At 48.9% G+C, this 22,463-nt stretch overlaps 1 protein-coding gene across 1 annotated transcript in view; it reads left to right on the plus strand.

Annotated features, from left to right (window-relative positions):
• Positions 1–233: 233 nt before the first annotated feature.
• GDPD5 (glycerophosphodiester phosphodiesterase domain containing 5) overlaps positions 234–22,463 on the plus strand; it is a 307,956-nt gene continuing 285,726 nt past the window's right edge. Inside the window, exon 1 of the mRNA XM_063951228.1 lies at positions 234–388. The gene's annotated coding sequence lies outside the window, so the exon portion shown is untranslated. The remainder of the gene's footprint in view (positions 389–22,463) is intronic.

The raw sequence follows: 22,463 nt of genomic DNA on the forward strand, positions 1-22,463 counted from the left end.
TATGGATGGGAGATGTATCAGACCTTGGAGAGAGATAAAGTAGAGTTAGATAAGGTACCAACTGATGAGCTTCTGCCACTTGAGCTGATTGGCTGGTACTTTATCTCGCTCCACTTTATCAAGCAATCAAGCAACAGGGACTACAGAAAGGTACTTTGCCAGGAAGCAACATGGAGGTAAAGAACCAGGCAGATGGCATGAGCTGAGTCAGTTGGGAGTGAAGAGGAAAAAGCTGTTGGAGAGCCATAGCCAGTGGGCAGGAGGTGTGTACCAGCGTTGGGGGTATCAGGGGCAAATACAGGTGAAGATCCAGAACCAGACAGGATATTGGAGCACGTGTTGTATATTACAGTGTGCCAGGGCTCGTGGTACACACGCAGCACAACAGGTGTGTGAGCAAACCTTATTGTACAGAGGGCAGTGTGGTAATCTCTGTTTATGATGGGCAGAGCTACCTACCTGATTACCTGGGGTTGCTGATTGCTGTGGACTTTACCCATTTACAGCGGACAGATAAGGAGACATACAGGACTTCTTTATAATCACGCAGCAGAGAAACAAGCCTAAATAATCTGATTTAAGACCGGACCACCTGCTGCGCCCCTGAGAGTGTGCTGTGGCACCCCATGGTGTTGGGATACTTTTTCGCAATTCGTGGTAAAAGTCCCGTTTTTAGCATGAAAACGGGTTATTGCGGCTAATAGGATACGCCCCTTAGGGGTCTATCAGGTTTATTCATGAAGCAGTGAAAAGAGAGGAGAAAAGGACCAGTAGAGAAGTTGCCCATGGCAACCAATCAGCTTTGAAGGTAGCCTTCATCAAGTACATTCTATAAAATGTAAGGGAGATGCTGACTGGTTGCCATGAGCAACTTCTCCACCGGTCTGTTTCGCCACTCTTTTCACTGCTTCATGAATAAAGTTAAACCCCCTATGTACTAAGCCATGGGGAGAGAAAAAGTGGATGTAGATTAATGGGAGTATTTAGCAAAGCTCGGAAAGAAATAAAGTTATGATAAAGTACCAGCCAATCAGCTTCTCCCTTACATGTTACAGGCTGTGTTTGAAAAATGACAGTTCTGAGCTGATTGGTTGGTACTTTCTCTCACAATTTTATCTCTCTCCAATCTTTGATAAATACTCCCCTTTAGTACCAGTCAATCAGCTCCTGTCATTTCTCTGACGTCCTAGTGGATGCTGGGAACTCCGTAAGGACCATGGGGAATTGCGGCTCCGCAGGAGACTGGGCACAAAAGTAAAGCTTTAGGACTACCTGGTGTGCACTGGCTCCTCCCCCCATGACCCTCCTCCAAGCCTTAGTTAGATTTTTGTGCCCGGCCGAGAAGGGTGCACACTAGGGGCTCTCCTGAGCTTCTTAGTGAAAGTTTAGTTTTAGGTTTTTTATTTTCAGTGAGACCTGCTGGCAACAGGCTCACTGCATCGAGGGACTAAGGGGAGAAGAAGCGAACTCACCTGCTTGCAGAGTGGATTGGGCTTCTTAGGCTACTGGACCCCATTAGCTCCAGAGGGACCGAACACAGGCCCAGCCTCGGAGTCCGGTCCCAGAGCCGCGCCGCCGGCCCCCTTACAGAGCCAGAAGCAAGAAGAGGTCCGGAAAATCGGCGGCAGAAGACATCCTGTCTTCACCAAGGTAGCGCACAGCACTGCAGCTGTGCGCCATTGCTCCTCAGCACACTTCACACTTCGGTCACTGAGGGTGCAGGGCGCTAGGGGGGGGCGCCCTGAGCAGCAATAAAAACACCTTGGCTGGCGAAAATACATCACATATAGCCCCCAGGGCTATATGGATGAATTTTAACCCCTGCCAGATTCCACAGAAAAACGGGAGAAAAGGCCGCTGAGAAGGGGGCGGAGCCTATCTCCTCAGCACACTGGCGCCATTTTCTCTCACAGCTCCGTTGGAGGGAAGCTCCCTGGCTCTCCCCTGCAGTTACTACACTACAGAAAGGGGTTAAAAAAGAGAGGGGGGCACTAATTAGGCGCAGTATAACAATACAGCAGCTATAAGGGGAAAAACACTTATATAAGGTTATCCCTGTATATATATAGCGCTCTGGTGTGTGCTGGCATACTCTCCCTCTGTCTCCCCAAAGGGCTAGTGGGGTCCTGTCCTCTATCAGAGCATTCCCTGTGTGTGTGCTGTGTGTCGGTACGTTGTGTCGACATGTATGAGGAGGAAAATGAGGTGGAGGCGGAGCAATTGCCTGTAACAGAGATGTCACCCCCTAGGGAGTCGACACCTGAGTGGATGAGCTTATGGAAGGAATTATGTGACAGTGTCAGCTCTTTACAAAAGATTGATGACATGAGACAGCCGGCGACTCAGCCTGTGCCTGTCCAGGTGTCTCAAAAGCCATCAGGGGCTCTAAAACGCCCGTTACCGCAGATGGCAGATACAGACGCCGACACGGATACTGACTCCAGTGTCGACGATTAAGAGACGAATGTGATTTCCAGTAGGGCCACACGTTACATGATTGAGGCTATGGAAAATGTTTTTACACATTTCTGATAATACCAGTACCACTAAAAAGGGTATTATGTTGGGTGAGAAAAAACTGCCTGTAGTTTTTCCTGCATCTGAGGAATTAAATGAAGTGTGTGATGATGCGTGGGTTTCCCCCGATAAAAACTGTTAATTCCTAAAAAGTTATTAGCATCATACCCCTTCCCGCCAGAGGATAGGGCACGTTGGGAAACACCCCCTAGGGTGAATAAAGCGCTCACACGCTTGTCTAAACAGGTGGCACTACCGTCCCCGGATACGGCCGCCCTTAAGGAACCTGCTGACAGAAAGCAGTAAAATATCCTAAAATGTATATACACTCACACGGGTGTGATACTGCGACCAGCAATCGCCTCAGCCTGGATGTGCAGTGCTGGGGTGGCTTGGTCGGATTCCCTGACTGACAATATTGATACCCTAGATAGGGACAGTATATTACTGACTATAGAGCATTTAAAAGATGCATTTCTATATATGCGTGATGCACAGAGGGATATTTGCCGACTGGCATCAAGAGTAAGTGCGCTGTCCATTTCTGCCAGAAGAGGGTTATGGACAAGACAGTGGTCAGGTGATGCTGATTCCAAAAGGCATATGGAAGTATCGCCTTATAAAAGGGAGGAGTTATTTGGGGTAGGTCTAACAGACCTGGTGGCCACGGCAACGGCTGGGAAATCCACATTTTTACCCCAGGTAGCCTCTCAACATAAGAAGACGCCGTATTATCAGGCGCAGTCCTTTGGGCCCCATAAGGGCAAGCGGGCAAAAGGCTCCTCATTTCTGCCCCGTGGCAGAGGGAGAGGAAAAAGGCTGCAGCAAACAGCCAGTTCCCAGGAACAGAAGCCCTCTCCCGTTTCTGCCAAGTCCTCAGCATGACGCTGGGGCTTTACAAGCGGACTCAGGCACGGTGGGGGCCCGTCTCAAAAATTTCAGCGTGCAGTGGGCTCACTCACAGGTGGACCCCTGGATCCTTCAGGTGGTATCTCATGGGTACAAATTGGAATTCGAGACGTCTCCCCTTCGCCGTTTCCTAAAGTCTGCTTTACCGACGTCTCCCTCCGACAGGGAGGCGGTATGGGAAGCCATTCACAAGCTGTATTCCCAGCAGGTGATAATCAAGGTACCCCTCCTACAACAGGGAAAGGGGTATTATTCCACGCTGTTTGTGGTACCGAAGCCGGACGGCTCGGTGAGACTTAATTTAAATCTGAAATCCTTGAACACTTACATACAAAGGTTCAAATTCAAGATGGAGTCACTCAGAGCGGTGATGGCAAACCTGGAAGAAGGGGATTATATGGTGTCTCTGGACATCAAAGATGTTTATCTCCATGTCCCAATTTACCCTTCTCACCAAGGGTACCTCAGGTTTGTGGTACAGAACTGTCACTATCAGTTTCAGACGCTGCCGTTTGGTTTGTCCACGGCACCCCGGGTCTTTACCAAAGTAATGGCCGAAATGATGATACTCCTTCGAAGGAAGGGAGTTTTAATTATCCCTTACTTGGACGATCTCCGGATAAGGGCAAGATCCAGGGAACAGTTGGTAGTCGGGGTAGCACTATCTCAAGTAGTGTTGCGGCAGCACGGTTGGATTCTTAATATTCCAAAATCGCAGCTGATCCCGACGACACGTCTTCTATTCCTAAGGATGATCCTGGACACAGTCCAGAAAAAGGTGTTTCTCCAGGAGGAGAAAGCCAGGGAGTTATCCGAACTAGTCAGAAACCTCCTAAAACCAGGCCAAGTGTCAGTGCATCAGTGCACAAGGGTCCTGGGAAAAATGGTGGCTTCCTACGAAGCAATTCCATTCGGCAGATTCCACGCAAGAACTTTCCAGTGGGACCTGCTGGAAAAGTGGTCCGGATCGCACCTTCAGATGCATCAGCGGATAACCCTGTCACCAAAGACAAGGGTGTCTCTCCTGTGGTGGTTGCAGAGTGCTCATCTTCTAGAGGGCGCAGATTCAGCATTCAGGACTGGGTCCTGGTGACCACGGATGCCAGCCTGCGAGGCTGGGGAGCAGTCACACAGGGAAGAAATTTCCAGGGCTTGTGGTCAAGCCTGGAGACATCACTTCACATAAATATCTTGGAGCTAAGGGCCATTTACAATGCCCTAAGCCAAGCAAGACCTCTGCTTCAAGGTCAGCCGGTGCTGATCCAGTCGGACAACATCACGGCAGTCGCCCACGTAGACAGACAGGGCGGCACAAGAAGCAGGAGGGCAATGGCAGAAGCTGCAAGGATTTTTCGCTGGGCGGAAAATCATGTGATAGCATTGTCAGCAGTGTTCATTCCGGGAGTGGACAACTGGGAAACAGACTTCCTCAGCAGAAGTCTTCCACATGATTGTAAACCGTTGGGAAAAACCAAAGGTGGACATGATGGCGTCCCGCCTAAACAAAAAATTGGACAGGTATTGCGCCAGGTCAAGGGACCCTCAGGCAATAGCTGTGGACGCTCTGGTAACACCGTGGGTGTACCAGTCAGTGTATGTGTTCCCTCCTCTTCCTCTCTTACCAAAAGTATTGAGAATTATAAGACGGAGGGGAGTAAGAACTATACTCGTGGCTCCGGATTGGCCAAGAAGGACTTGGTACCTGGAACTTCAAGAGATGCTCACGGAGGACCCGTGGCCTCTACCTCTAAGAAGGGACCTGCTCCATCAAGGACCCTATCTATTCCAAGACTTACCGCGGCTGCGTTTGACGGCAGGGCGGTTGAACGCCGGATCCTGAAGGAAAAAGGCATTCCGGATGAAGTCATCCCTACCCTGATCAAAGCCAGGAAGGATGTAACCGCAAAGCATTATCACCGCATTAGGCGAAAATATGTTGCGTGGTGCGAGGCCAGTGTCACAACTGAGGGCCTGAGCTGACGGGAGGCAGCCTCAGTTGTAGGGGCTGAGATGTACCGGAACCTGGGAGGTTGTATCAGACCCCTGGACATGTAAGTAACATGAATAATAACTGCCCGAAGGCGTGACCACGACAGCTTGGATAAAAGTCAATGATGTTTATTATGACAACTCCGCAACACAGCAGCAGTAAAAGAAAACGTAAAAGTCAGCAAAGAATAAATACAGTTCCTGGGTACTACAGGATGGCAGGAGCCACAGGGCACTGGTAGTGTGAGATAGTTCTTATGATCTTCTAGATGGAAAGTCCTTACCAGGCCCGACTGTAGCAATGGAGATAACCCAGGATTGTGCCAGCTGGTGTTCCAGGAAAAGCTGGGTTGCTGAAGATAAAACAGCTGCTGTGGATACTGGCTGGAACCAGACTGTTGTTAGCACGGAGTGGATACTGGCTGGAACCAGTTAAATAATAAATGAACTTGGGAGCGATGAAATATGAACTGAAATGTAGAACTTGAGAGCGGAGAAATAATAATACCGGTGGAGAGTGGTAAAGTGTAGAAAGGACACCGGCCCTTTAAGGGAAGCTGTACTCTGCTGGAAGCTGAGCTGGAAGCAGGTAATGTTGTAGCTGGAAACAGATGAATCCACAATGGATTGGAGAGTCAGGCTACACCGCAGGTGGAATGCTGGTGCGGGTCTCTATGGTGGAAGTCTTGAGACAGGAGCTGGAACCTGGAAGACAATCACAGGAGAGAGACAAACAGGAACTAGGTTTGACAACCAAAGCACTGACGCCTTCCTTGCTCAGGCACAGTGTATTTATACCTGCAGCAAGGAAGGGATTGGCTAGGCAATTATGCAGATTATCAATACTGAGAACAGATTGGTGGAAATGATCAGCTGACAGAATCCAAGATGGCTGCGCCCATGCAGACACTTGGAGGGAAGTTTGGTTTGTAATCCATGTGGTAATGAAAACAGTAATGGCGGCGCCGGCCACCGGAGACAGGAGGCGCCAGGCTGACAGATGCACATCCAACCACGCGGACACAGCGGAGGCCGCGGCTGACGTAATCGCCACTCAGACACTCTGCATGCAGAAGTTCAGGGACGGCGGCGGAGGCCGCGGGAGACGCCATGCCAGGTGTAATATGGCGTTTACTGTGACAGCGTCCCAGAGTGACAGGAGAGGATACAGGAATGTACACATCAGGATAACAGATGGGATCCGGTCCTGGAGCGCTGAGCCAGCCTTAGGAGGCATCTGATGGGTAAGAAATGGCGTCCAGATACCCGGATCGTGACAGCACCCCCCCTTTAGGAGTGGCCCCAGGACACTTCTTTGGCTTTTGAGGAAACTTGGAATGGAATCTCCGGACCAAGGCAGGAGCATGGACATCAGAAGCATTGGTCCATGAACGTTCCTCAGGACCATAACCCTTCCAGTCAATAAGATATTGTAGTTGACCGTAACGGTGACGTGAGTCCAGGATCTTGGCCACTTCATACTCAACGCCTCGTTGAGTTTGGACTTTCGGAGTTGGAGGAAGTGAGGAATGAAACCGATTCAAGATCAGCGGTTTCAACAGGGAAACATGGAATGTCCTGGGTATTTTTAAGAAGGGAGGCAACTGGAGTCTGTAAGCAACAGGATTGATGACTTGTTCAATCTTGAAAGGACGAATATAGCGAGGTGCAAACTTCATACTGGGAACTCTTAACCTCAAATTCTTCGTGGATAACCATACCCGATCACCCACCTTGAGAGCAGGAACTGCTCGACGCTTCTTATCCGCAAACTTCTTGTACCTGAACGATGCCTTGAGCAGAGCTGATCGTACGCTCTTCCAGATATTGGCAAACTGATGCAAGGTGATATCCACTGCGGGAACAGAAGTTGCTGGAAGCGGTTGGAACTCAGGGACTTTAGGGTGGAATCCAAAGTTAGTGAAGAATGGTGTTGAAGCAGATGAAGAATGATACTGGTTGTTATGACAGAACTCGGCCCAGGGAAGTAATTGAACCCAGTCATCTTGAGAGGAGGACACATAGATGCGGAGGAAGGCCTCCAAGTCCTGATTCACCCTCTCGGTTTGACCATTGGTCTGAGGATGGTAAGCCGTGGAAAACTTTAGCTTGACTTGGAGGACTTGACATAAACTTCGCCAGAATTTGGCTGTGAATTGAACTCCTCGATCTGAGATAATTTCTTCAGGAAGACCGTGGAGTCGGAAGATCTCTTGTATGAATACTTGAGCCAACTTGGAAGCTGACGGAAGACCGGTGAGAGGAATGAAGTGTGCCATCTTGGTGAACCGGTCAACTACCACCCAGATGGTATTGAACTTGTTGCACATGGGTAAGTCTGTAATGAAATCCATCGACAAGTGGGTCCATGGTCGACGGGGAACGGATAGTGGAACCAGTTGCCCCGCAGGCGACTGGCGGGATACTTTATGTTGGGCACACTTTGGGCAAGAAGCAATAAACTCCAAGACGTCCTTTTTCAGAGTTGGCCACCAATAGGACCTAGAGATAAACTCCAGGTTTTTTTGGATACCTGTATGTCCGGCAAAACAGGAAGCATGGGCCCAATGCATGAGCTTCTTCCTTAGCATCGGCTTCACAAAACTTTTCCCTGATGGGGGCGTAGAGTCCATCCCTACCGTGGAGAATGCCAACGGATTTATAATAGGATGCTTGTCTGAAGACTCTGACTCATTTTCTTGCTCCCATGAGCGGGAAAGGGCATCGGCCTTGCGATTCTGAGAGCCCGGACAGAACTGGAGTTTAAAGTCGAACCTGGAAAAGAAAAGTGCCCATCTGGCCTGACGAGGGTTGAGACATTGTGCGCCCTTCAGGTATAAAAGGTTCTTGTGGTCTGTAAGTATGGTGATTGAATGAGAAGCTCCCTCCAACAGATACCTCCACTCTTCTAGAGCGAGCTTGATGGCTAGCAACTCCTGGTCGCCAATGGCATAGTTGCGCTCAGCTGGGGAGAACTTCCGGGAGAAGAAACTGCAAGGGTGTAAATGGCCATCTTTAGCCCTCTGAGATAACACCGCTCCTACTCCAACGGAGGAGGCATCCACCTCTAAGATGAAAGGAGAGTCGATGTCAGGCTGTTTCAGAACAGGCGCAGAGATGAACCTTTGTTTTAAAAGATGAAATGCTTGCATGGCTTCTTCAGACCACTTGGACGGGTTAGCACCCTTCTTAGTAAAAGCAGTAATAGGCGCCACAATGGTGGAAAAGTCTCGTATAAACTTTCGGTAATAGTTGGCGAACCCTAAGAACCTCTGGACCCCTTTGAGGGTTAAGGGTACCGGCCAATTTTGGATTGCTTGTAGTTTCTCAGGATCCATCTCTAGTCCGGAACCGGACACAATGTACCCTAGAAACGGAATGGACTTGACTTCAAAGACGCATTTTTCTAATTTGCAATAGAGATGATTGACACGGAGACGGGACAGAACCTCTTTAACCCAAAAACGATGTTCCTCTAAATCGTTGGCAAAAATGAGGATATCGTCTAGATAGACCACGACATGACGGTATAGAATGTCTCTGAAGATCTCATTGACAAAATGCTGGAAGACAGCTGGAGCATTGCTCAATCCGAAGGGCATGACGAGGTACTCATAATGTCCGTCACGGGTGTTAAAGGCGGTCTTCCACTCGTCACCCTCACGGATCCGGATGAGATTGTATGCACCTCGCAAGTCCAGCTTTGTAAAGATGGTAGCTCCACTAACTCTGTCAAAGAGCTCAGTAATCAGGGGTAAAGGATAACGGTTCTTGATGGTAATGTCGTTCAAACCTCTGTAGTCGATGCACGGCCGCAGACCACCATCTTTCTTTTTTACAAAAAAGAAGCCTGCGCCGGCTGGAGAAGAAGAAGGTCGAATGAACCCCTTTGCTAGGTTCTCTTTAATATATTCCTCCATAGAATGCGTCTCAGGCAGAGACAACGGATAAGTTCGGCCTCGAGGTGGAACCTTCCCTGGAACGAGATCAATCGGACAGTCCCATTCTCTATGAGGAGGAAGGATATCAGCAGAAGCTTTACTGAACACATCCATGAAATCTTGATATGGAGGAGGTGGAACATCAGACGACCTGGGGGAGGAAGAACAGACAGGCAATACTTTAAACAAACATGTCTCAGCACAGGAGGAACCCCATGCCAGGATTTGCGTAGTCGTCCAATCAATTGTAGGATTGTGAAGACGGAGCCATGGAAGGCCCAGGACCACAGGATGTGTGGCTCTTGGAATCACTAAAAAAGAAATAAGTTCGGAATGAAGAACTCCCACTCTCAGACGAACTGGTAGAGTCCTTAAAGAAATAACTGCATCAAAAATTTTGCTGCCATCCACGGCAGTTAAAGAAATGGACGAAGGAAGTCTCTCGGTGGGTAGGGACCACCGTTTAACATAGGCTTCGGTAATAAAGTTCCCAGCTGCTCCGGAATCAAGGAGGGCAATGACGTTCCGATAACGTTGAGCAACTTGAAGCGAGACTGGGAGATTACAATCTTGAGGAGATGGAGAGGAGATCATTACTCCTAGCCGGCCCTCTCCTTGGCGAGCTAGGATTTGGAGTTTCCCGGACGTTTGGGACAGGCATTAATGGTGTGAGACGGAGCTGCACAATAGAGACAGAGAAACTCGGAGAGACGTCTTCGGCGCTCAGCAGGAGTTAAACGGGAACGGCCAAGTTGCATGGGCTCATCTTTAGATGGTGACAGTTGACGAGGAGGAGGAGCAGAAGATTTTGGAGCAGATGACCTTCCACGCTCAGTTGCTCTCTCTCTGAAACGTAAATCAACTTTCGTACAGAGTGAGATTAGCTCATCTAACTTAGAAGGTAAGTCTCTGGTAGCTAACTCATCTTTAATACGCTCAGATAAGCCATGCCAGAATGCAGCATACAGGGCCTCGTCGTTCCATGCCAGTTCGGATGCCAGGATCTGGAACTGTATCAGATATTGTCCTACAGTACGTGACCCCTGGCGTAAACGGAGAATCTCGGATGAAGCTGAGGTTACCCGGCCTGGCTCGTCGAAGATGCGCCTGAATGTTGACACGAAGGCAGTGTAGGAAGATAGCAGGGTGTCGGACCTCTCCCATAACGGTGATGCCCAATCAAGGGCTGAGCCACTGAGAAGAGAAATAATGTAGGCAATTTTTGTACGGTCACTGGGAAAATTGCCAGGTTGTAGCTCAAACTGAATCTCACACTGGTTGAGAAATCCCCTGCAGAATCTTGGAGATCCGTCAAATTTTGCTGGCGTTGGAAGATGAAGACGTGGAGCAGAAATGGGTAAGGTGGGTGGGGTTATAGCTGGAGTCACTGTGGTTGACGCACCAGACGCGCCTGATCCACGGAGAGTTGTCTGAATCCCATCCAGCCGAGTAGAGAGATCCTGGAGACAGCGGATGATGTGGCCCTGTGCAGCCTCCTGATGTTCTAGTCGGGCTGCCAGTTCTTGCATCGGCCTGGCCGCTTGATCCTGGTCTCCGGCTGGATTCATTAGGTCAGTGCTTACTGTCACAACTGAGGGCCTGAGCTGACGGGAGGCAGCCTCAGTTGTAGGGGCTGAGATGTACCGGAACCTGGGAGGTTGTATCAGACCCCTGGACATGTAAGTAACATGAATAATAACTGCCCGAAGGCGTGACCACGACAACTTGGATAAAAGTCAATGATGTTTATTATGACAACTCCGCAACACAGCAGCAGTAAAAGAAAACGTAAAAGTCAGCAAAGAATAAATACAGTTCCTGGGTACTACAGGATGGCAGGAGCCACAGGGCACTGGTAGTGTGAGATAGTTCTTATGATCTTCTAGATGGAAAGTCCTTACCAGGCCCGACTGTAGCAATAGAGATAACCCAGGATTGTGCCAGCTGGTGTTCCAGGAAAAGCTGGGTTGCTGAAGATAAAACAGCTGCTGTGGATACTGGCTGGAACCAGACTGTTGTTAGCACGGAGTGGATACTGGCTGGAACCAGTTAAATAATAAATGAACTTGGGAGCGATGAAATATGAACTGAAATGTAGAACTTGAGAGCGGAGAAATAATAATACCGGTGGAGAGTGGTAAAGTGTAGAAAGGACACCGGCCCTTTAAGGGAAGCTGTACTCTGCTGGAAGCTGAGCTGGAAGCAGGTAATGTTGTAGCTGGAAACAGATGAATCCACAATGGATTGGAGAGTCAGGCTACACCGCAGGTGGAATGCTGGTGCGGGTCTCTATGGTGGAAGTCTTGAGACAGGAGCTGGAACCTGGAAGACAATCACAGGAGAGAGACAAACAGGAACTAGGTTTGACAACCAAAGCACTGACGCCTTCCTTGCTCAGGCACAGTGTATTTATACCTGCAGCAAGGAAGGGATTGGCTAGGCAATTATGCAGATTATCAATACTGAGAACAGATTGGTGGAAATGATCAGCTGACAGAATCCAAGATGGCTGCGCCCATGCAGACACTTGGAGGGAAGTTTGGTTTGTAATCCATGTGGTAATGAAAACAGTAATGGCGGCGCCGGCCACCGGAGACAGGAGGCGCCAGGCTGACAGATGCACATCCAACCACGCGGACACAGCGGAGGCCGCGGCTGACGTAATCGCCACTCAGACACTCTGCATGCAGAAGTTCAGGGACGGCGGCGGAGGCCGCGGGAGACGCCATGCCAGGTGTAATATGGCGTTTACTGTGACAGCGTCCCAGAGAGACAGGAGAGGATACAGGAATGTACACATCAGGATAACAGATGGGATCCGGTCCTGGAGCGCTGAGCCAGCCTTAGGAGGCATCTGATGGGTAAGAAATGGCGTCCAGATACCCGGATCGTGACAGCCAGTAAGGCCCCGATGGAGGAATTTCAACTAGGTCGATTCCTGCATTTCCTGCAAACAGGAGTGTCTATGGGCCTAAAATTGGGGTCCATTAAGGTTCAAATTTCGGCCCTGTCAATTTTCTTCCAGAAAGAACTAGCTTCAGTTCCTGAAGTTCTGACGTTTGTAAAAGGGGTACTGCATATACAGCCTCCTTTTGTGCCTCCAGTGGCACCTTGGGATCTCAATGTAGTTTTGGGGTTCCTAAAGTCACAATGGTTTGAACCACTTGAATCTGTGGAGTTAAAATATCTCACATGGAAAGTGGTCATGCTGTTGGCCCTGGCCTCGGCCAGGCGCGTGTCAGAATTGGCGGCTTTATCCTGTAAAAGCCCTTATCTGATCTTCCATTCAGACAGGGCGGAATTGAGGACTCGTCCTCATTTTCTCCCTAAGGTGGTTTCAGCGTTTCATCTGAACCAACCTATTGTGGTACCTGCGGCTACTAGTGACTTGGAGGACTCCAAGTTGTTGGACATAGTCAGGGCCCTGAAAATATATGTTTCCAGGACGGCTGGAGTCAGAAAATCTGACTCGCTGTTTATCCTGTATGCACCCAACAAGCTGGGTGCTCCTGCTTCTAAGCAGACTATTGCTCGTTGGATTTGTAATACAATTCAGCTTGCACATTCTGTGGCAGGCCTGCCACAGCCAAAATCTGTAAAAGCCCATTCCACAAGGAAGGTGGGCTCATCTTGGGCGGCTGCCCGAGGGGTCTCGGCTTTACAACTTTGCCGAGCAGCTATTTGGTCAGGGGCAAACACGTTTGCTAAATTCTACAAATTTGATACCCTGGCTGAGGAGGACCTGGAGTTCTCTCATTCGGTGCTGCAGAGTCATCCGCACTCTCCCGCCCATTTGGGAGCTTTGGTATAATCCCCATGGTCCTTACGGAGTTCCCAGCATCCACTAGGACGTCAGAGAAAATAAGAATTTACTTACCGATAATTCTATTTCTCGTAGTCCGTAGTGGATGCTGGGCGCCCATCCCAAGTGCGGATTGTCTGCAATACTTGTACATAGTTATTGTTAACTAAATCGGGTTATTGTTGTTGTGAGCCATCTATCCAGAGGCTCCTCTGTTATCATGCTGTTAACTGGGTTCAGATCACAGGTTGTACGGTGTGATTGGTGTGGCTGGTATGAGTCTTACCCGGGATTCATAAATCCTTCCTTATTGTGTACGCTCGTCCGGGCACAGTGTCCTAACTGAGGCTTGGAGGAGGGTCATAGGGGGAGGAGCCTGTGCACACCAGGTAGTCCTAAAGCTTTACTTTTGTGCCCAGTCTCCTGCGGAGCCGCTATTCCCCATGGTCCTTACGGAGTTCCCAGCATCCACTACGGACTACGAGAAATAGAATTATCGGTAAGTAAATTCTTATTTTTTCAAGCACAGCCTGTAACATGACCATACTTCCCAACATTTAGGGGGGGAATTTAATTGTTATCGCCCCCCGATCTCCCGTCTAAAGTGTCGGGAGATCGCATGGGGCGATATGCAATTGATGTCCCCTATCGCACTGATTGCGCCCATTAGTGTCAGGTTTACGCTGATAAACCCGACTAAACTAATGGGCGTGATTGGGAAAAGTGCCGTTTGGGCGTCCAAACGGATCACTTTTCACACATTTCAGCTCGCCACACCCGGCAGGCGCGAGCTGAAATGTAGACGCCGGCAACCGTTCTCGCCCGAACGGAGTTACATTTGAACAGCTTCTTTCAACGCCATCTAGTGGCTGCCGGCGGGAATAACATTTTAATTCTGCGCATGCGCACAGCATCTATTCACTGCTGCTCTGCTAAGCAGAGCTGAGTGACAGGGAGCCACCCAACTGCCCCCCTCCCTTCCCCCGCAGGACACAGCGGGACAGTGCCCAAAAACAGGACTGTCCCGCAAAAATCAGGACAGTTGGGAGATATGCATGACAGTTAGGCGCTGATTGGCTGCTGCTTTATCTCTTCTCACTTTGGGGTCTATTTATCACCATCCGCATTTGATGACGCAGATGACAGGTGATAAACTCGACCCAACTTGCACTGCGATAATCGAGTACATCATGTGGATGTATCAATTATCGCATGCAGGGACAGAGCTTGATCTCAAGCTCTGTCCCTGCGGTGCCATTCCGCAGCATCATTGGGGTAATTTTTGTAAAAAAAAACCCAGATGTCCTGCTTCGCATGCGCCGCCACCCGTCGCTACCGTCGCCGCTGGTCCCATTCCCCCGTTCCGACTACCCCCGCATGCAAAAGAGCCCCCCGGGATTCATACTTACCAGTCAAAGGTGACGGTGTCCGCTGCTCCAGGAGGCTGCCGGGCGCAGGGTCCTTATTCTGCACTGTGACCCCCAGTGCTGTAAAGTGTGCTGCCACTTTGCAGCGTCACTTTACTGCACCAGGGTCACAGCGCAGCTTGTGGGTGACCCGGCGCCCGGCAGCGCTCACCGGAGCTTTTTGTATGTTTTTTGGGTTGTTTTACTTTTTTTTTCTTTTTTTAACACTGTGATCCGCTTGTGTGTCCATTGGACACACATAGCTGATCACACTGCCGCGTCCCCGCACAACTTTCTCAGGGGCAGAGAAAGCTGGGCAAAAGGGTGCAGTGATCTCTCCAGACTGAGCTGGCGAAATTATCATAGGGCACCCTGCTGTATTTTATAAAAAAAAATTCTCTTACATCCTAGAGGATACTGGGGTTCCATTTAGTACCATGGGGTACAGACGGGTCCACTAGGCACCATGGGCACTTCAAGAATTTGATAGTGTGCTCTGGCTCCTCCCTCTATGCCCCTCCTACCAGACTCAGTTTAGAAAAATGTGCCCGGAGGAGCCGGTCACGCTTATAGAAGCTCCTGAAGAGTTTTCTGCATTTATTTTCTATGTTTGTTATTTTCAGGCAGGGCTGGATGGCACCAGCCTGCCTGCTTCATGGGACTTAGGGGGGGGACGGCCCAACCTCTTGAAGAGTTAATGGTCCCATTCCCCGCTGACAGGACACTGAGCTTCCGAGGGAACTATTCGCAAGCCCCACCACGGCAAGCGTACATTACCGCAGCACGCCGTCACCCCTAACAGAGCCAGAAGAAAGAAGAGTGGTGAGTACTAAGCCAGGGTCCCAGCTAGGGGGTCGCCGGCCATTATGGCGGCATGAGGGTACAGAGATGCACGGCTTCTAACCGGGGCGGAAAGCGTCTCCAGACACAGTACACAGCTGCGTCTCAGTACACTGTACACAGTACCCACATTGGGAAAAACAGCCTTAAAACGTCTTTCTCTCCATTTTAAGCACCAGATTACCTCAGCCAGTATAAAAAAAGCAGGAAGACCGCACGCCATTAAAGGGGCCTTCACTATGAGCAGATCCAGCAGATCACCAGCGTCATTTTCCCTCTGCAGTGGACACAGATGCTAACTGACAGGGATGCGCAGCTCCTCCAGTGTGACTCCAGATTACCTCAGTGGTACCAGGGGGTCATAGCAGGGGGGGGGATTATTAGTGTACTAAATCCCCTATTAGGGTACTTAATCTGCGACCCGGCTAAGTTTGGCATTATCGATAAGGGCGCGGTGGGGGCTAGCTCCAAAATACTCTGTGTCTCCCTGAAAGGCTCTTTGTGGGTTAATTTTGCTTAACCTTTTCCTGTGTGTGTGTGTTGTCACATTTACATTATGTCAGGCAAAGAGTCTGTCTCTTGTACAGCGGAGTGTTCCTCTTCACCAGGGAGCTCACTACTGGGTACTCAGGGCAGTGCACCTTCCCAGAATAGCGGGGATGAACTGGATTGGGTTACTTCCAATAAGGGACTAATCTCAAACATTTCTACAAAGCTATCCCGCAATGAGAAAGAGACGCAATACTTAAGACAGACTGTGGATGAGTTTATGAATAGAGTCTCAGTCCCCAAACCAGCATCTCAGTCCCCTCCCATTTGTCCACAAAAACGATCTCTGGCCCATATCCTGCAATCTGACTCTGATGCTGACGAGTCAGACATGGAGGAGGCTGAGGTGGATTTGGAGGGGGGAGGGGGAGGGGGGGGGGGGTGCAACTCTGTCACAGGAAATAGAGGCTCTTATAGAGGCTATCAGAGAGGTTCTGCAAATTCCTGATAAGGTGTCACAGGAATGTGAGGAATCTTATTTTAATGTAAAAAATAAGTCCTCAGTCACTTTTCCGGCATCAAAGGAATTGAATACCCTGTTTGAAGAACAGTGGGTTAATCCTGATAAGAAATTTCAAATCCCTAAAAGGTTGCTCTCATCTTTTCCTTTTCCTCTGGAGGATAGGAAAGAATGGGAAAATCCACCGATAGTGGACGCATCAGTCTCTAGGCTGTCACGTAAAATTGTATTGCTTGTCCCTGGTGCAGCCTCCCTAAAAGATACGACTGATCGTAAAATTGAGACTACACTCAAATCATTGGAGGTCATTCCGAGTTGTTCGCTCGCAAGCGGATTTTAGCAGATTTGCTCATGCTAAGCCGCCGCCTACTGGGAGTGAATCTTAGCATCTTAAAATTGCGAACGATGTATTCGCAATATTGCGATTACACACCTCGTAGCAGTTTCTGTGTAGCTCCAGACTTACTCGGCATCTGCGATCAGTTCAGTGCTTGTCGTTCCTGGTTCGACGTCACAAACACACCCAGCGTTCGCCCAGACACTCCTCCGTTTCTCCGGCCACTCCTGCGTTTTTTCCGGAAACGGTAGCGTTTTTTCCCACACGCCCATAAAACGGCCTGTTTCCGCCCAGTAACACCCATTTCCTGTCAATCACATTACGATCGCCAGAACGATGAAAAAGCCGTGAGTAAAATTACTAAGTGCATAGCAAATTTACTTGGCGCAGTCACAGTGCGAACATTGCGCATGCGCATTAAGCGGAAAATCGCTGCGATGCGAAGATTTTTACCGAGCGAACAACTCGGAATGAGGGCCATTGTACACAGCTGCTGGGGTGGACCGGAGACCCACTATTGCATGTGTGTGGATCACAGAAGTCATTGCTAAATGGTCAGTTAAACTAATTGAGAGGATACATTCCTTGTCTAGCAGAAATGTTGTTTTACTCCTGCAGCATATACAGGACTCTGCGAACTTTATGGTGGAAGCCATAAAAGAGATTGGTTTGCTTAATGCACGCACCACCGCTATGGCAGTGTCAGCACGCAGGGGCTTGTGGCTACGCCAGTGGACTGCGGATGCGGACTCCAGGAAAGGCGTGGTAGGCCTACCATTCACAGGAGAGGCCTTGTTTGGAGACGAACTAGACAAATGGATCTCCAAAGCTACTGCGGGTATGTCTATGTATCTTCTCTCCGCAGCTCCCCCAGCCAGAAAAGCTGATTCAGCTTCAAATTTACAGTCCTTTCGGACAGCCAAGTTTAAGGGAAAATCCAGAGGTGCTTCTACAGCCTCCAGAGGCGCAAGAGGTAAACTCCGCAGACCAGCAACTGCAGGTGCTCAGGAACAGAGCTCAGGCTCTGCTTCCTCAAAGCTTTCAGCATGACGGTGGACCATGATGCCTGGAGGACTGCCAGGTGGGAGCCCGACTAAAATTCTTCAGTCACATCTGGTCAAGTTCATGCCGGGATCCCTGGGTCATAGATCTTATTTCCCAGGGCTAAAGACTGGAGTTCCAAGAGCTCCCACCTCACTGATTCTTCAAATCAGGCTTACCAGCTTCACAAGAGGCAAGTATAACTTTACAGCAGGCCATCTGAAAACTGGTACAGACTCAAGTCATTGTTCCAGTTCCACCTCATCTACACAACAAGGGGTACTATTCCAACTTGTTTGTAGTACCGAATCCGAACAATTCTGTATGACCAATTCTGAACCTCAAGTCCTTGAACCCATTCTTAAGAGTGTTCAAGTTCAAGATGGAGTCTCTGAGAGTGGTGATCTCAGGTCTGGAGGAAGGGGAATTCCTAGTGTCGCTGGATATAAGGATGTGTAGCTTCACATTCCGATCTGGCCGCCTCATCAGCCTTATCTACAGTTTGCACTACAGGACTGTCACTACCAGTTCCAGGCCCTGCCATTTCAGAATCAGAATCACGGCACTGAGGGTGTTCACCAAAGTGATGGCAGAGATGTTTATACTCCGCAAACAGGGAGTGAACATAATTCCGTACCTGGACGTTCTTCTGATAAAGGCGCCGTCCAGGCAGAGGTTGCTGGACAGCATTGGCCTCACAACCCAACTACTCCAGGATCACAGGTGGATTCTGAACCTTACGAAATCTCACCTAGAGCCAACACGGAGGCTCCCATTCCTGGGAATGATACTGGACACGGAGTCGCAGAAAGTGTTCCTTCCGTTGGAAAAGGCATTGGTAATCCAACCGATGATTTGGGATGTCCTGAAGCCAACCAGGATATTTCTGGGAAAAATGGTGGCCTGTTACGTGGCACTTCAATACACATATATAGTGACAGATGCTCAATTAGCTTAGTGATATCATTCAGGTGCTTGAAAGGGAGGGGTATTTCTAAGCAAGGAAAATTTAAATCTGGTTACTGTTATCATTCAGGGTGCTGGGGAAAACAAAAGGCCTTTTTTTCGTAGCACTTCAATACGGAAGGTTTCACGCAAGACCCTTCCAGCTCGATATGTTGGACAAATGGTCTGGATAGCATCTTCACATGCACCAGAGGATCCATCTGTCGCCAAAAGCCAGGATCTCCCTTCTGTAGTGGCTACAGATTTCTCACCTCATCGAGGGTCGGAGGTTCGGAATTCAGGACTAGATCCTGTTAACCACAGATGCAAGCCTCAGAGGTTGGGGAGCAGTCACCCAGGGGGTGCAGTTTCAAGGAAGATGGTCAAGTCAGGAAGTCATCCTTCCAATCAACATTCTGGAACTCAGGGCCGTATACAACGCCCTTCTGCAGGTCTCACATCTTCTTCACGATCGGGCCATTCAGGTACAGTCGGACAATGTGATGGCAGTGATGTACATAAACCGACAGGGTGGAACGGAATGCACAGCAGCAATGTCAAAGGTGTCAAGAATTCTCCTGCGGGCAGAAAAAAATGCTTTGGCGTTGTCAGTGGTCTTCATTCTGGGAGTAGACAACTGGGAAGCAGACTTACTTAGCACACGACCTGCACCCGGGGGAGTGGGGCCTTCATCTGGAAGTGTTCAGGTGCTTGATGCATTGGTGGGGATATTTACAAATCGACATGATGGCCTCTCATCGCAACAAGAAGCTAAAGCGGTATTGTTCCAGGTCGAGAGACCCGCAGGCAGTGGTGGTAGACGCCCTGATGACCCCATGGGACTATCAGATGGTGTACGTGTTTCCTCCACTTCCTCTGATCCCAATAATTCTCAAAAGAATAAAAAAGGGAAAATGTTCAAGCAATACTAATTGCTCCGGACTGGCCAAGAAGGGCCTGGTACGCGGTTCTTCTGGAGATGCTCCTCGAAGATCCGTGGCCTCTACCTCTTCATGAGGATTTTCTGCAACAGGGCCCATTCGTCTATCAGGACTTACCGTGGCTATGTTTGATGGAATGGAAGTTGAACATCTGATTCTAGCCAGAAGAGGGATCCCTAACAGTTATCCTGACTATGATGATCCAAGCCAGGAAAGGGGTAACGTCTAAACATTACCACCGTATTTGGAAGAAATACGTCTCTTGGTGTGACAGCAGAACTTATTCTGCGGTGGAATTTCACCTGGGACGTTTCCTGCTTTTTCTACAAGCAGGTGTGGATGTGGGCCTCTGTCTGGGCTCCATAAAAGTCCAGATTTTGGCCTTATCCATTTTCTTTCAAAAACAGTTGGCTTCTCTTCCTGAGGTCCAGACGTTTTTGAAAGGTGTTCTGCACATCCAAACTCCCTTTGTGCCTCCCACAGCACCTTGGGATCTCAATTTGGTGCTGCAGTTCCTCCAATTGGACTGGTTTGAACCATTACAGGAGGTGGACGTAAAATATCTTACGTGGAAGACCATCACACTGTTGGCCTTGGCTTCAGCAAGATGTGTGTCGGAGCTGGGGGCTTTGTCTCACAAGAGCCCCTATTAAATTTTCCATGAGGACAGAGCTGAAGTCAGAACTTGTCAGCAATTTCTTCCAAAAGTGGTGTCTGCGTTTCACATCAACCAACCTATTGTGGTTCTGGTTATCACCGACACTTCCGCTACTTCAAAGTCTTTGTATGTTGTGAGGGCTTTGGAGGTCTTCATAAAGAGGACAGCTCATCACAGGAAATCCGAATCGCTGTTCGTTCTATATGATCCCAATAAAATTGGGTGTCCTGCTTCAAAGCAGACAATTGCACACTGGATCAGGCTCACTATCTAGCATGCTTATTCCACAGCAGGTTTGCCGGGTCCAAAATCTGTACAGGCCCACTCTACTAGGTCGGTGGGTTCTTCCTGGGCGGCTGCCCGGGGTGTCTCGGCTTTACAGCTCTGCCGAGCAGCTACTTGGTCAGGTTCAAACACGTTTGCTAAGTTCTACAAGTTTGATACTTTGCCCTCTGAGGACCTTCAGTTTGGTCAATCAGTTCTGCAGGAACCTCAGCACTCTCCCACCCGGTTTGGGAGCTTCGGTACATCCCCATGGTACTAAATGGAACCCCAGTATCCTCTAGGACGTAAGAGAAAATAGGATTTTAATTACCTACCGGTAACTGCTTTTCTCGTAGTCCGTAGAGGATACTGGGCGCCCGCCCGGTGCTTCATTCTTCCTGTACTGTTACTTGGTTAAGTATTGTTGGTTCAGCTGTTGCTGTTCCTGTGTAAAGTTGAGTTAGCATAGTTTTCCTCTTGTTTTGTGTGTGCTGGTTCGGAATCTCACCACTATCTTTATATCCGTCTCCTCGGGCCCAGTTTCCTAGACTGAGTCTGGTAGGAGGGGCATAGAGGGAGGAGCCAGCCCACACTATCAAATTCTTGAAGTGCTCATGGCTCCTAGTGGACCTGTCTGTACCCCATGGTACTAAATGGAACCCCAGTATCCTCTAAGGACTACGAGGAAAGGATTTACCGGTAGGTAATTAAAATCCTTTATTTTTTAGTAAATTCAGCCACATCGCATTTCCCATTATATGTATGGGGAATGCGATCTGGGTTACTAAAAAATGACAATTAAATGGTTTGGAGCAGTTTTTCATGAAAACTGCTCCAAAAGCCCTTTAATACATTTAAATGATACTAAAATAATGTGAAAAGGGTGTGAAAACAGAAAACTCCCTTATTCACGTTTTATTAGTAAATATAATGTTAATAAATCGACCCCTTTATCCAGAGCCGGCCATAGGCATAGGCAGACTAGGCAAATGCCTAGGGGCACAAGCAGCTTCTTCTGATTAAAATGATGTTCGGCATGCCTATATTCTGTGTGTAGCATTTCATATGCAGATATAGCCACAGTCGCACACAGAATATAGGCATGCCGCATATCATTTTAATCAGCAGAAGCTGCTTGTGCATCCTAGCCACATAGCAATGCAAACAAGATGCATTTTCATAAAAAAAAAGTCTCCCGACGTTAGCAGTGCTGCTGGCTGACTCTGGACAGGCATCTCTTGCCGCATGGCGCATTGAGGCAAGATGTATGAGGACACATCTGTATCCAGGCAGAGGCAGAGGTCACAGTGTTAGCGGCCATGTGAGTACTGTGTGTGAGTGGGTTGGTTGTGCAATAGTGTTCAGCATATGTGTAAGGGGCATTATGTGTATAAGGGCATTAATAAAGGTTGGCATTATGTGTAAGGTGCATTATGTTTATAAGGACATTAATAATGTGTGTCATATGTGTGAGAGGCATTAATGTGTGGTATGTGTATAAATGCATTACTAATGTGTGGCATTATGTGTATAAGGTGCTCTACTGTGTGTCGTAACGTATAGAAAGGGCACTACTGTGTGGTCTAATGTGAATAAAGAGCAATATGGCGTGATGTAATGTGAATAAGGAGCAATTCAGTGTGATGTAATGTGAATAAGGGACACTATTGCTTGATAAAATGTGAATAAAGTTGCAGTACTGCGTGGCATAATTTGAATTGGGGGTACTGTTGTGTGACCATGCCAGCAAAAATGCACCCCTTTTTATTCCTATTTAAAACATAGGGGGTGGGAACACCAAAATAAGGACTGCTATGGGTGAGGGGTGATGGTGCTGGGAAAGGGGTGGAGGGTCAGAGGCAGA

Source organism: Pseudophryne corroboree, chromosome 2, assembly GCF_028390025.1.
Source record: "Pseudophryne corroboree isolate aPseCor3 chromosome 2, aPseCor3.hap2, whole genome shotgun sequence".
Lineage (NCBI taxonomy): Eukaryota > Metazoa > Chordata > Amphibia > Anura > Myobatrachidae > Pseudophryne > Pseudophryne corroboree.